Below are 14,393 nucleotides of genomic sequence, written 5' to 3'. Positions count from 1 at the left end.
TCTGACTTCCTATTGCATTGTCTAATTCTGTAATTTTATTGTTAATCTTTTGGATTTCTGCATGCTGTCTCTCTATGGATTCTTGCAACTTATTAATTTTTCCACTATGTTCTTGAATAATCTTTTTGAGTTCCTCAACTGTTTTATCAGTGTGTTCCTTGGCTTTTTCTGCAGATTGCCTTATTTCATTTCTGAGGTCATCCCTGATGTCTTGAAGCATTCTGTAAATTAGTTTTTTATATTCTGTATCTGATAATTCCAGGACTGTATCTTCATTTGGGAAAGATTTTGATTCTTTTGTTTGGGAAGTTGTAGAAGCTGTCATGGTCTGCTTCTTTATGTGGTTTGATATTGACTGCTGTGTCCGAGCCATCAGTATAAAAAAAAAAAAAAAAGATATAGTAGTGATTTATTCTATATTTGCTCACTGAGTCTTATCTTGTTTTGTTTTCTTTCAATATATGTGGATGGGCTACTAGATTGTTCTGTCTTGTTTGTTGTAGCCCTTGACTTACTTATGACCTATTACCAGCTGGTTTGGGCTGTTGCCAGATATATATGCCTGAGTCTATTCACTATTCTTGAGTAGAATCTGATTTTGGGTCATCAAGTGTGTGCTGCACCCTAACACCTATCCACCTTGAGAAGTAGTGGTGATAGTTGTGTGCACCAGATTCTATTGGCAGCTGGGGTTCACACTCCAGGGGGGGCAGGATGCTGACAGGCTTCCCCCAAGTGTCAGTGAGGTAGGTGTGTCTCTATTCCTAAAGCACCTTGGTGGGAGGGCTCTGCAGCTGTACCTTAGGACCCCAATGCAAGTACCTCTACTGGTTGGTAGGTGTCACCCTCCTTAGACCCCTAAGGCAAGAGGCTAGGTGGTCTGGGGGGAGCTTCAGCCCTCAGTTCCCTGTTGTGGGTCAGTGAGGGCTCTGTTGAATAAGCAGAGATATCAGACCTGGGGAACTTGTTTTTCCAGTAAATCCGCTAAAAGAAAATGCAGTCAGATCCCTATCAGAACTGCCTTTGCATTATAACAGCCACCTTGTTCCCTGTAAGGATGAAAGCCTGAGATTTGGATCATATATGCTTGGCTGGAGCTGGTTCTGTGTTTTTAGTCCAATTAGGGAAGGATTTTTGGTCCCTGGGTTTTTTGTGGTTGCTTCTCTCAGGCCAGAAGAATGGGTTAGGAAAAGACCAAAAAAAAAAAAAAAAAATGGGAAAAGCAAAGCCGCGGAGCCAGAGCCGTTCTCCCTCTGGCTCAGGAAATTCCAATGTTAATGAAGCCACCTGGGAAGGGGAGGGGAGGGTTCAGGAAAACAGGAGAGAGTAGCACCCCGGAATATAGCCAAAGTTGCTTATCTTGCTTGGGATGACTATTTTATCTGAGATTCCCGAGGGGTGTGTCGCCTATGTGTGCTGGCTGTGTGGAGATTGTCCCTGAGAGTCTGGCCCACTAAGCTGTGGTCAGATCCTCTGCTGCCAGTCCAAAGCCCAGCATCAAGGTTCCCCTGCTGGGACGTTGCACTCCCGGCTCCAAAATCAGTCGCTGCCTCCCGGGGACTTCTCCTCCTGCCAGCCGCATCCCTGTGCCGCCCCTGCGGACAGGCTAGGCCCCCTCCCGGGGTTAGTTCACGGGAGTAGGGCTGCGCCCCATGTTTGCGCCATGACCAGATGCCGCGTTCATTTCCCCTGTGCCCAGTCCAAAGCCCGGCGCCAGGGTTCCCCAGCTGGAATGCTGCACTCCTGGCTCCAAAACCAGTCACTGCCTCCCGGGGACTTCTCCTCCCACCAGCCGCGTCGCCACACCGCCCATGCCGACTGGCTGGGCCCCCCCCAGGTCAGTTCAGGGGGCTAGGGCTATGCCCCGTGTTTGCGCCGTCACAGATGTCGTGTTCAGCTACCCTGTGCCCAATCCTAAGCCCGGCGCCAAGGTTACCTGACTGGGACGCTGGCTCCAGGCTCCGAAAACAGAAGCTGCTTCCCCGTAGTTGTTCCTTCTCCGTCTCTGTCACTCAGGTCAACTCTTTAAATCTGTGTTTGTTGTTCAGGGTTCGTAGATTGTCGTGTATGTGATCAATTCACTTGTTTTTCCGGGTCTTTGTTGCAAGAGGGATCCGAGGTAGCGTGTACCTGGTCAGCCATCTTGGCCCCGACCTCCTTTTTTTTTTTTAATAAAGAGATAAACACAGTGCTATGGACATTAGATTAGACTTTTCTGAAGAAATGACCACCACCAACAACAATAAAAAGGATTGCATATGAATTTAGTAGAGAACAGGAGCAAAGTTCCTGGAATGCTCTCATCTGGTCCTGAGGTGAGAAGAAGCATAGTGAGGAGGACACTGAAGGAAGACGGGTGAGTCCAGGAGGAAAATGGTTGAGTAGAGTGTTAGAATCAGACCATACAAGGCTTTGTGGATAATTAAGGAGTTCTTTGTCTTTTTCCTAGAATTCCTGGGTCGTACAAAGTGTTAAGCTCTGCTAACCTAAAGCTTGGTGGTTCAAATCCACCCAGAGGTACGTGGGACGAAAGACTTGGCTATCTGCTCCCAAAAGGTCATATCCTTGATAACCCTTTGGTGCGCAGTTCTGCTCTGCAACACAAGGTGTCTCTATGAGTCAGAATCAACTCTACAACAACTGGCTTGTTAGTTTTTCTTGGTATCTTTGTCCTAAACACAAGAGAACCATTCACAGATTTTAAGAAACAGAGTGACATCTTTAGACTTATGCTTTGGAAAGACCGTTTTGGTTGCAATCTGGAGGGTGGTTTGGAGAGGCAAGGGTGGATGGGAGCAGACCACACATCACTGATCAAGAGTTATTGGGGGCTGTTACCTGAAAGCAGCATATAACTGATATGAGAAGAAAAAACTGTAAAGGATGTCAAGAAATTCAATCCAATATTCTCCTTTCAGATCAGTGGATGTTGAAAACTTTTAGGACAAACGTCTTCATAAAGTCTCACATAAGAGGAAATCCACCATGTCTCTTGGGGGCAGATACTGACATTTCCTTTATTACAGGGAAGCCCATTACTGTGCTTTAAAATGCTATCCCTCTTATTGTATAACCTTCACAACACCATTGAGAAGCAATTTGACATCATAATTTCAGTTTTACAGATGTGGAATTTAGGTGCAGAGAGTGGCTTGTCTTAGGTCATGAAAAAATTTGGTAGCAGTGGTAGTTGGTGTCTCTCTTCCCAAGCTTCCATCTCTCTGACTTTCCCAGATGACTTTGCATTTGCCAGAACGTCCCAGAGCACTTTAAAACGGACAGAAATCAAGTATGATGTTTTAGGCTCATTGAGCTCCTCTGTGAGGTTATTCTAAGCGTAAGGCTACATGCTTGATCTAAATTTTTATTCTTTATGTACACTTTGTATAGCCCACCTAAATTCACTAATCTCTTATGTTACTTATTGACCCTTAACAATAGATCTATACAGAAGAGTTTTATGAATTTATAAAAATTCTGCTAAGTTCTCAGCTCCTACGCCATAGGGACTCAACAAAAGTGTTGCCCAATGTAATGCATGTGGTGAGGCTTTCAAAGAGTTGATGCATATTAATTCCATGGAAAAGGATGTACATGAACTTTGGCCTTCTAATGAAAACTTTCTCCTTTTTTCCCCTTTAGGTGATTAAAATAAAGTCTATTAACTCTTTAAAAATTATATTAAATGGGGACAGCAGTATTCTTCCCTAAATATCAATTTGACTTAACTTTTCTTGTTTGATTTAGATTTGTAATATTTGCTGCTCATTTTCTAGAGTTTTCAAGATGCTTTCAATGTGTATTATATTCTGAAATCATTGCTGGAAAATGTCAATGAAAGTTATATTCCTACTATCCTTCTCCTTCCAATATAGGCATATCTCTGACCTAAAATATGAACTCAGGATTTTCCATTAGTTCTTTTTAAATTTCATTAAATTAGTTTGAATAGTTTGATTATTCACAGCAGCTGAGCAACAACAGAGAAGAAAATATTTTAGGTCATCAAGACATATTTTTTTTTTTTTTTTTTATAATAACTTTTATTAAGCTTCAAGTGAACGTTTACAAATCCAATCAGTCTGTCACATATAAGTTTACATACATCTCACTCCCTACTCCCACTTACTCTCCCCGTCTTGAGTCAGCCCTTTCAGTCTCTCCTTTCTTGACAATTTTGCCGGCTTCCCTCTCTCTCTATCCTCCCATCCCCCCTCCAGACAAGAGTTGCCAACACAATCTCAAGTGTACACCTGATATAATTAGCTCACTCTTCATCAGCGTCTCTCTCCCACCCGCTGACCAGTCCCTTTCATGTCTGATGAGTTGTCTTCAGGGATGGTTCCTGTCCTGTGTCAACAGAAGGTCTGGAGAGCATGACCGCCGGGATTCCTCCAGTCTCAGTCAGACCATTAAGTTTGGTCTTCTTATGAGAATTTGGGGTCTGCATCCCACTGCTCTCCTGCTCCCTCAGGGGTCCTCTGCTGAGCTCCCTGTCAGGGCAGTCATCGATTGTGGCCGGGCACCAACTAGTTCTTCTGGTCTCAGGATGATGTAGGTCTCTGGTTCATGTGGCCCTTTCTGTCTCTTGGGCTCTTAGTTGTCATGTGGGCTTGGTGTTCTTCATTTTCCTTTGCTCCAGGTGGGTTGAGACCAATTGCTGCATCTTAGATGGCTGCTTGTTAGCATTTAAGACCCCAGACGCCACATTTCAAAGTGGGATGCAGAATGATTTCATAATAGAATTATTTTGCCAATTGACTTAGAAGTCCCCGCAAACCATGTTCCCCAGACCCCCGCGCTTGCTCCGCTGAGCTTTGAAGCATTCATTTTATCCCGGAAACTTCTTTGCTTTTGGTCCAGTCCAATTGAGCTGACCTTCCATGTATTGAGTGTTGTCTTTCCCTTCACCTAAAGCAGTTCTTATCTACTGATTAATCAATAAAAAAACCCTCTCCCACCCTCCCTCCCTCCCCCCCTCGTAACCACAAAAGTATGTGTTCTTCTCAGGTTTACTATTTCTCAAGATCTTATAATAGTGGTCTTATACAGTATTTGTCCTTTTGCCTCTGACTCATTTCGCTCAGCATAATGCCTTCCAGGTTCCTCCATGTTATGAAATGTTTCAGAGATTCGTCACTGTTCTTTATCGATGCGTAGTATTCCATTGTGTGAATATACCACAATTTATTTACCCATTCATCCGTTGATGGACACCTAGGTTGCTTCCAACTTTTTGCTATTGTAAACAGAGCTGCAATAAACATGGGTGTGCATATATCTGTTTGTATGAAGGCTCTTGTATCTCTAGGGTATATTCCGAGGAGTGGGATTTCTGGGTTGTATGGTAGTTCTATTTCTAACTGTTTAAGATAACGCCAGATAGATTTCCAAAGTGGTTGTACCATTTTACATTCCCACCAGCAGTGTATGAGAGTTCCAATCTCTCCGCAGCCTCTCCAACATTTATTATTTTGTGTTTTTTGGATTAATGCCAGCCTTGCTGGTGTGAGATGGAATCTCATCGTAGTTTTAATTTGCATTTCTCTAATGGCTAATGATCGAGAGCATTTTCTCATGTATCTGTTGGCTGCCTGAATATCTTCTTTAGAGAAATGTGTGTTCATATCCTTTGCCCACTTCTTGATTGGGTTGTTTGTCTTTTTGTGGTTGAGTTTTGACAGAATCATGTAGATTTTAGAGATCAGGCGCTGGTCGGAGATGTCATAGCTGAAAATTCTTTCCCAATCTGTAGGTGGTCTTTTTACTCTTTTGGTGAAGTCTTTAGATGAGCATAGGTGTTTGATTTTTAGGAGCTCCCAGTTATCGGGTTTCTCTTCATCATTTTTGGTAATGTTTTGTATTCTGTTTATACCTTGTATTAGGGCTCCTAGGGTTGTCCCAATTTTTTCTTCCATGATCTTTATCGTTTTAGTCTTTATGTTTAGGTCTTTGATCCACTTGGAGTTAGTTTTTGTGCATGGTGTGAGGTATGGGTCCTGTTTCATTTTTTTGCAAATGGATATCCAGTTATGCCAGCACCATTTGTTAAAAAGGCTGTCTTTTCCCCAGTTAATTGACACTGGTCCTTTGTCAAATATCAGCTGCTCATACGTGGATGGATCTATGTCTGGGTTCTCAATTCTGTTCCATTGGTCTATGTGTCTGTTGTTGTACCAATACCAGGCTGTTTTGACTACTGTGGCTGTATAATAGGTTCTGAAGTCAGGTAAGGTGAGGCCTCCCACTTTCTTCTTCTTTTTCAGTAGTGCTTTGCTTATCCGGGGCTTCTTTCCCTTCCATATGAAATTGGTGATTTGTTTCTCTATCCCCTTAAAATATGACATTGGAATTTGGATCGGAAGTGCGTTAAATGTATAGATGGCTTTTGGTAGAATAGACATTTTTACTATGTTAAGTCTTCCTATCCATGAGCAAGGTATGTTTTTCCACTTAAGTATGTCCTTTTGAATTTCTTGTAGTAGAGCTTTGTAGTTTTCTTTGTATAGGTCTTTTACATCCTTGGTAAGATTTATTCCTAAGTATCTTATCTTCTTGGGGGCTACCGTGAATGGTATTGATTTGGTTATTTCCGCTTCGGTGTTCTTTTTGTTGATGTAGAGGAATCCAAGTGATTTTTGTATGTTTATTTTATAACCTGAGACTCTGCCAAACTCTTCTATTAGTTTCAGTAGTTTTCTGGAGGATTCCTTAGGGTTTTCTGTGTATATAATCATGTCATCTGCAAATAGTGATAACTTTACTTCTTCCTTGCCAATCCGGATACCTTTTATTTCTTTGTCTAGCCTGATTGCCCTGGCTAAGACTTCCAACACGATGTTGAATAAGAGCGGTGATAAAGGGCATCCTTGTCTGGTTCCCGTTCTCAAGGGAAATGCTTTCAGGTTCTCTCCATTTAGAGTGATATTGGCTGTTGGCTTTGCATAGATGCCCTTTATTATGTTGAGGAATTTTCCTTCAATTCCTATTTTGGTAAGAGTTTTTATCATAAATGGGTGTTGGACTTTGTCAAATGCCTTTTCTGCATCAATTGATAAGATCATGTGGTTTTTGTCTTTTGTTTTATTTATGTGATGGATTACATTAATGGTTTTTCTGATATTAAACCAGCCTTGCATACCTGGTATAAATCCCACTTGATCAGGGTGAATTATTTTTTTGATGTGTTGTTGGATTCTATTGGCTAGAATTTTGTTGAGGATTTTTGCATCAATGTTCATGAGGGATATAGGTCTATAATTTTCTTTTTTTGTAATGTCTTTACCTGGTTTTGGTATCAGGGAGATGGTGGCTTCATAGAATGAGTTGGGTAGTATTCCGTCATTTTCTATGCTTTGGAATACCTTTAGTAGTAGTGGTGTTAACTCTTCTCTGAAAATTTGGTAGAACTCTGCAGTGAAGCCGTCCGGGCCAGGACTTTTTTTTGTTGGGAGTTTTTTGATTACCGTTTCAATCTCTTTTTTTGTTATGGGTCTATTTAGTTGTTCTGCTTCTGAATGTGTTAGTTTAGGTAGGTAGTGTTTTTCAAGGAATTCATCCATTTCTTCTAGGTTTTCAAATTTGTTAGAGTACAATTTTTCATAATAATCTGAAATGATTCTTTTAATTTCATTTGGTTCTGTTGTGATGTGGTCCTTCTCATTTCTTATTCGGGTTATTTGTTTCCTTTCCTGTATTTCTTTAGTCAGTCTAGCCAATGGTTTATCAATTTTGTTAATTTTTTCAAAGAACCAGCTTTTGGCTTTGTTAATTCTTTCAATTGTTTTTCTGTTCTCTAATTCATTTAGTTCAGCTCTAATTTTTATTATTTGTTTTCTTCTGGTGCCTGATGGATTCTTTTGTTGCTCACTTTCTATTTGTTCAAGTTGTAGGGACAGTTCTCTGATTTTGGCTCTTTCTTCTTTTTGTATGTGTGCATTTATTGATATAAATTGACCTCTGAGCACTGCTTTTGCTGTGTCCCAGAGGTTTTGATAGGAAGTATTTTCATTCTCGTTGCTGTCTATGAATTTCCTTATTCCCTTCTTGATGTCTTCTATAACCCAGTCTTTTTTCAGGAGGGTATTGTTCATTTTCCAAGTATTTGATTTCTTTTCCCTCGTTCTTCTGTTATTGATCTCTAGTTTTATTGCCTTGTGGTCTGAGAAGATGCTTTGTAATATTTCGATGTTTTGGACTCTGCAAAGGTTTGTTTTATGACCTAATATGTGGTCTATTCTAGAGAATGTTCCATGTGCGCTAGAAAAAAAAGTATATTTTGCAGCAGTTGGATGGAGAGTTCTGTATAAGTCAATGAGGTCAAGTTGGTTGATTGTTGTAATTAGATCTTCCGTGTCTCTGTTGAGCTTCTTACTGGATGTCCTGTCCTTCTCCGAAAGGGGTGTGTTGAAGTCTCCTACTATAATTGTGGAGGTATCTATCTCGCTTTTCAGTTCTGTTAAAATTTGATTTATATATCTTGCAGCCCTGTCATTGGGTGCGTAAATATTTAATATGGTTATGTCTTCCTGGTCAATTGTCCCTTTTATCATTATATAGTGTCCTTCTTTATCCTTTGTGGTGGATTTAAGTCTAAAGTCTATTTTGTCAGAAATTAATATTGCTACTCCTCTTCTTTTTTGCTTATTGTTTGCTTGATATACTTTTTTCCATCCTTTGAGTTTTAGTTTGTTTGTGTCTCTAAGTCTAAGGTGTGTCTCTTGTAGGCAGCATATAGATGGATCGTGTTTCTTTATCCAGTCTGTGACTCTCTGTCTCTTTATTGGTGCATTTAGTCCATTTACATTCAGGGTAATTATAGATAAATAAGTTTTTAGTGCTGTCATTTTGATGCCTTTTTATGTGTGTTGTTGACAATTTCATTTTTCCACATACTTTTTTGTGCTGAGACGTTTTTCTTAGTAAATTGTGAGATCCTCACTTTCATAGTGTTTGACTTTATGTTAGTTGAGTCGTTACGTTTTTCTTGGTTTTTGTCTTGAGTTATAGAGTTGTTATACCTTTTTGTGGTTACCTCATTATATACCCCTATTTTTCTAAGTAAAAACCTAACTTGTATTGTTCTATATCGCCTTGTATCACTCTCCATATGGCAGTTCAATGCCTCCTGTATTTAGTCCCTCTTTTTGATTATTGTGATCTTTTACCTATTGACTTCCATGATTCCCTGTTATGTGTATTTTTTTTTAATTAATCTTAATTTGTTTGTTTTTGTGATTTCCCTATTTGAGTTGATATCAGGACGTTCTGTTTTGTGACCTTGTGTTGTGCTGATATCTGATATTATTGGTTCTCTGACCAAACAATATCCTTTAGTATTTCTTGTAGCTTTGGTTTGGTTTTTGCAAATTCTCTAAACTTGTGTTTGTCTGTAAATATCTTAATTTCGCCTTCATATTTCAGAGAGAGTTTTGCTGGATATATGATCCTTGGTTGGCAGTTCTTCTCCTTCAGTGTTCTGTATATGTCGTCCCATTCCCTTCTTGCCTGCATGGTTTCTGCTGAGTAGTCAGAACATATTCTTATTGATTCTCCCTTGAAGGAAACCTTTCTTTTCTCCCTGGCTGCTTTTAAAATTTTCTGTTTATCTTTGGTTTTGGTGAGTTTGATGATAATATGTCTTGGTGTTTTTCTTTTTGGATCGATCTTAAATGGGGTTCGATGAGCATCTTGGATAGATATCCTTTCGTCTTTCATGATGTCAGGGAAGTTTTCTGTCAGAAGTTCTTCAACTATTTTCTCTGTGTTTTCTGTCCCCCCTCCCTGTTCTGGGACTCCAATCACCCGCAGGTTATCCTTCTTGATAGAGTCCCACATAATTCTTAGGGTTTCTTCATTTTTTTTAATTCTTTTATCTGATTTTTTTTCAGCTATGTTGGTGTTGATTCCCTGGTCCTCCAGATGTCCCAGTCTGCATTCTAATTGCTCGAGTCTGCTCCTCTGACTTCCTAGTGTGTTGTCTAATTCTGTTATTTTATTGTTAATCTTTTGGATTTCTACATGTTGTCTCTCTATGGATTCTTGCAACTTATTAATTTTTCCAGTATGTTCTTGAATAATCTTTTTGAGTTCTTCAACAGTTTTATCAGTGTGTTCCTTGGCTTTTTCTGCAGATATCCTAATTTCATTTGTGATATCATTAAGCATTCTGTAAATTAGTTTTTTATATTCTGTATCTGATAATTCCAAAATTGTATCTTCATTTGGGAAAGATTTTGATTCTTTTGTTTGGGGAGTTGGAGAAGCTGTCACGGTCTGCTTCTTTAAGTGGTTTGATATGGATTGTTGTCTCCGAGCCATCACTGGGAAACTAGTTTTTCCAGGAAATCTGCTGACTGGTATGCTGGCTCCAGGCTCTGGAAACAATCGCTGCTTCCCCGTATTAGTTCGTTCTCCGTCTCTAAATCTGTGTTTGTTGTTCAGGGTTCGTAGATTGTTATGAATGTGATCGATTCACTTGTTTTTCCGTGTCTTTGTTGTAAGAGGGATCCGAGGTAGCGTCTGCCTAGTCCGCCATCTTGGCTCCGCCCCAAGACATATTTTAATAGATACTGAAGTTCATCTTTAAAATGCTGGCAAATCATATAAATTTACAACTGAATCATTCAACTGTAATTACCTGGATAATTCAGGCAAAAGCCATTTATTTGTTTTTAGCTAAAATGCCAGAGTGACAAAGAGCCTTGGGCATTACACGTAGTCCCCATCTTGGGACTTATGAGGAACTGCACTTAAGACTTGCCCCTTTTTTGGGGAGTGGGAGAATTTCCATAACGGGAGTATAACTGGAGAAGCAGGAAGCACCAAAGTTGAAGCTGTAAGTTTATATGTAATGTGTCCAATCTCTCAAAACAAATAAAGATTAGATTTATAAAGATGCTGACAATAAAAGGCAATAATAATGAAAACTAAAAAAAAAAAAGTGTTAGACTTACACCAGAGCCAACCCATTGTAAATTGGACACTACCTGTATTCAAATTATATATATTCTTACCTAAACTTGTATACCATGTCAAGTTGTACATTTTTTTCCTAGAGATTTCTGATTTTACAATTACTTAGTCAAACTGTTTTGAACTCCTGGGATCCTGTAATAAGCCCATTAAGTCTGGAAAAGTGAAGGATGCGTGACATAATGATAACTTTATCGTGTGTCCTGGAGAAAAATTTCATGCTGTTTGATACGTATGCTCATAAAGGAATAAACACCTGCTATTTTTAAAATGTAAGCTCCATAATGTTTATTGGCAGGGGTATAATCTTTATTCAACATAGTTTCCTGTCATAATTTGAAGGCTTAATGAATGTTCAATGCTCAGCAATTACTAATTCATTCAAGAGATATTTATTGAGCACCTATAAGCAAGTCTAGTCTAAAACACACACAGACAGACAACATGTTATTTAAGACAGAATTCTTTAAAGAATGTGACATGATTGGGTCTACACCGGATTCCAGAATTTTGACTCAAGCATTCACATTTGGGTCTTCTTTTCTAGGTTATCCGTAACTCTGGATTTTATAAAACCAACAAAAATTAAACAGAATTGAAATTAACTCAAAGAATAAAACCAATATCCATGAGTTCACACTAATATAAATAAATGAATAAATAAATAACTGAGGGACAAGGAACAACTTTTCCTTACAAAAGAATTTCAATTAATAATTGTAAAGAGAAAGCTGGAAATAGACAATCACTATTATAACACCAGTGTCCTGGTGGTGCAGTGGTTAAGAGCTCAGCTGATAACCAAAAGGTTGGCAGTTCAAATCCTTGGAAACCCTATGGGGCAGTTCTACTCTGTCCTATAGGGTCACTATGAATCAGAATCGACTGGATGGCAATTAGTTTGGTTTGCTTTGGTATTAGAACACCACAATAATAATGGCTGCCAGCGAGATTCACCAATGGGTGCTAAAATTTATGAGTAAAAGCTTAAGGAGGAACAGGATATTCACATGTTTCAAAGTGTCTCTTCCAAAAGAGTAACTTTATAGTGGAAAAATCTGTCAAACACCACTTAACCAAGGGCTCAAGGTTCACATTGCCAGTGATAAGATATATTGACACTATATACTCCATTATATGATGCCTTCTGAGAAGCATGCATCGCTTTTGTACCATTCTTCCCAATAATGCAAGCCTCATTCTAGGCATGAACAAACATGAGAAAACCCAAAATGTAGGTGTATTCTACAACTACTAACAAATACTGTAAAAAATCTCAAAGTCATAAAGGACAAAGAAAGACCAAGATATGTAACAGATTGGAGGAGCCTAAGGAAGCATGACAGCAAAAGGCAATGTGAGATTTTGTGTAGAATCCTGAAATAGAAAAAGGACTTTTGTGGGTTAAATGGGGAAATTTGAATAGTCTGTAGTTAACAGTACTGTGCCAGTGTTGTCTGATCATGATATTTGTTCTATGGTTATGCACCATTGGGGAAGCTGGGTGAAAGGTATGTGGGAGCACCCAGGGCTATTTTTGCAGCTTTTCTATAAGCCTAAAATTATTTTAAACTAAAAAGTTTAAAAAAAAAAAAACAAAGATGGAAATTGAGACCATGAAACAAAGCCAGTATTCACTATTATATATATATTACAAATGGGCACATCCTGGTTCCTTGAACCTTAACCCCTTGAGTTCTGTTCCATCTCGACCACTTGAAAAACATTAACCCCTTAAACATTGGATTTTAGAAATTCGATGCTGGTAAAATGTAATTGTTTTTAAAGATAACAGAATATTTTCTGAGTTTCCATCTGCATCTCAGCTTTAATTACATACAAGCCAAGTTCCCTGGAGTAGTATAATGAGAGGATCTTTACAGCAGGTCTCAAGTTAGAAACCCTTGCAGTCTCAAGACCCATCAGTGTGCTTACTTCTTCAGCAGGCTCCAGCCCACGCAGTGCTTTCTTTGCAAGCAACCCTTGGTTGTTAATAAGTCTTGCTATGTGGATATTGTTATCTGTAAAGTACAATATTAAAACTCTTTTTCTTGTTACTCAAGAAGTCTCATATATTAGGAAACACCTAACAGCTTCTATGGAGCTCTGGTGGCCCAGTGGTTAAGAAGTTCTCTGTTGCTAATTGAAAGGTTGGCAGTTCAAATCCACCAGCTGCTCTGCAGGAGAAAGATGTGACAGTTTGCCTCCATAAAGGTTTACTGTGTTGGAAACCCCAGGGCGGTTCTACTCCATCCTATAGGGTTACTATGAGTCGGGATTGACTTTGATCGCAACAGGTTTGGTTTTGGTTTTTAATAGCTTCTATTCCTTTTGCTTGAACATCTTATGTAAAAATACGACAAGAAGTTCTCAAATCTCTTGTATGTCATAAGGGTTGTTTGTGGTGGAAGAAGAATAGTAGGAGGGACCCGCTGTCTTTCTCTTTATGGCCAGTATTTCTGCTGTATTATGCTGTTCTATTATCACTTTCTGAACACAAAACTGAAAAGTGTGAACAAGATATCACAGGCATCTGATACCTATTTGTGCAGAGCCTTTATTGGGTTTGTCTTGTTGCCCATGACAACTGAGTGACACTTTCCTTACTAGTTGTCTAGCTTATATTTCTTTAATATAATCCACAATGGTTTTCTCTTTTTTGAGACCTAGAAATCTCTTGGGAGGCAAACGAAACAGAAGCATTGTTGAATTCATCATTAATTCACCAAACCTAAAAAAGATTGATAATATTTTTTATATATTCAAACAGCTAATGTACAAGATAGAAATTCAATAGTATCACTAGCATTTTAATTCATATAATATCACACATTTTGGGAGAATTATAGCATGATATGATATGATTCAAGAAAAAGGTGTTCAACAACATGTTTTCTAGAAAAAACTGTGTGCCTAGGATTCATAACTTGTCAAATTGCAAAAGTCTTTCATCTCTAGCTATGGACAGTGTTAGGCAGTCCACAGCCTTTTCTGTACATTTTTAGTCTTCTGAGACCCTGAACCATTAGAAATTGTTTTCTTAAAAAAAGTCATCATAAAGCCTGTTGTTTTGTACTTTGATTAATGAGAACAAAATGGGTTTGGGGTGCCTCATTTATCTTTAATATTTTCTTCCAGAAATGGTTTTTATTATGACATAGCAATGGCTGTGAGGATGGCGCAGGCCCAGGCAGTGTTTCGTTCCGTTGTATGTGGGGTTGCTATGACACGGAACTGACTCGATGGCACCTAACATCGTTACGACCGAATCAAAGAGAATGTATCAGAGATATTTTTATACACAGTGTTAGAGGCTTTTAATCTGTTGAGTATGAAGAAACAGAGTTGACATTTTACTTTTAATTCTCCATCACAGAATACGAAGAATTCCAAACTAAGACTTTTTCTCGAAGTATCGA

This window comes from Elephas maximus, chromosome 6 (genome assembly GCF_024166365.1).
Source record: "Elephas maximus indicus isolate mEleMax1 chromosome 6, mEleMax1 primary haplotype, whole genome shotgun sequence".
NCBI classification, from domain to species: Eukaryota; Metazoa; Chordata; class Mammalia; order Proboscidea; family Elephantidae; genus Elephas; species Elephas maximus.
The sequence above is the reverse complement of the archived record's forward strand: the minus strand, read 5'-3'. Positions refer to the sequence as shown.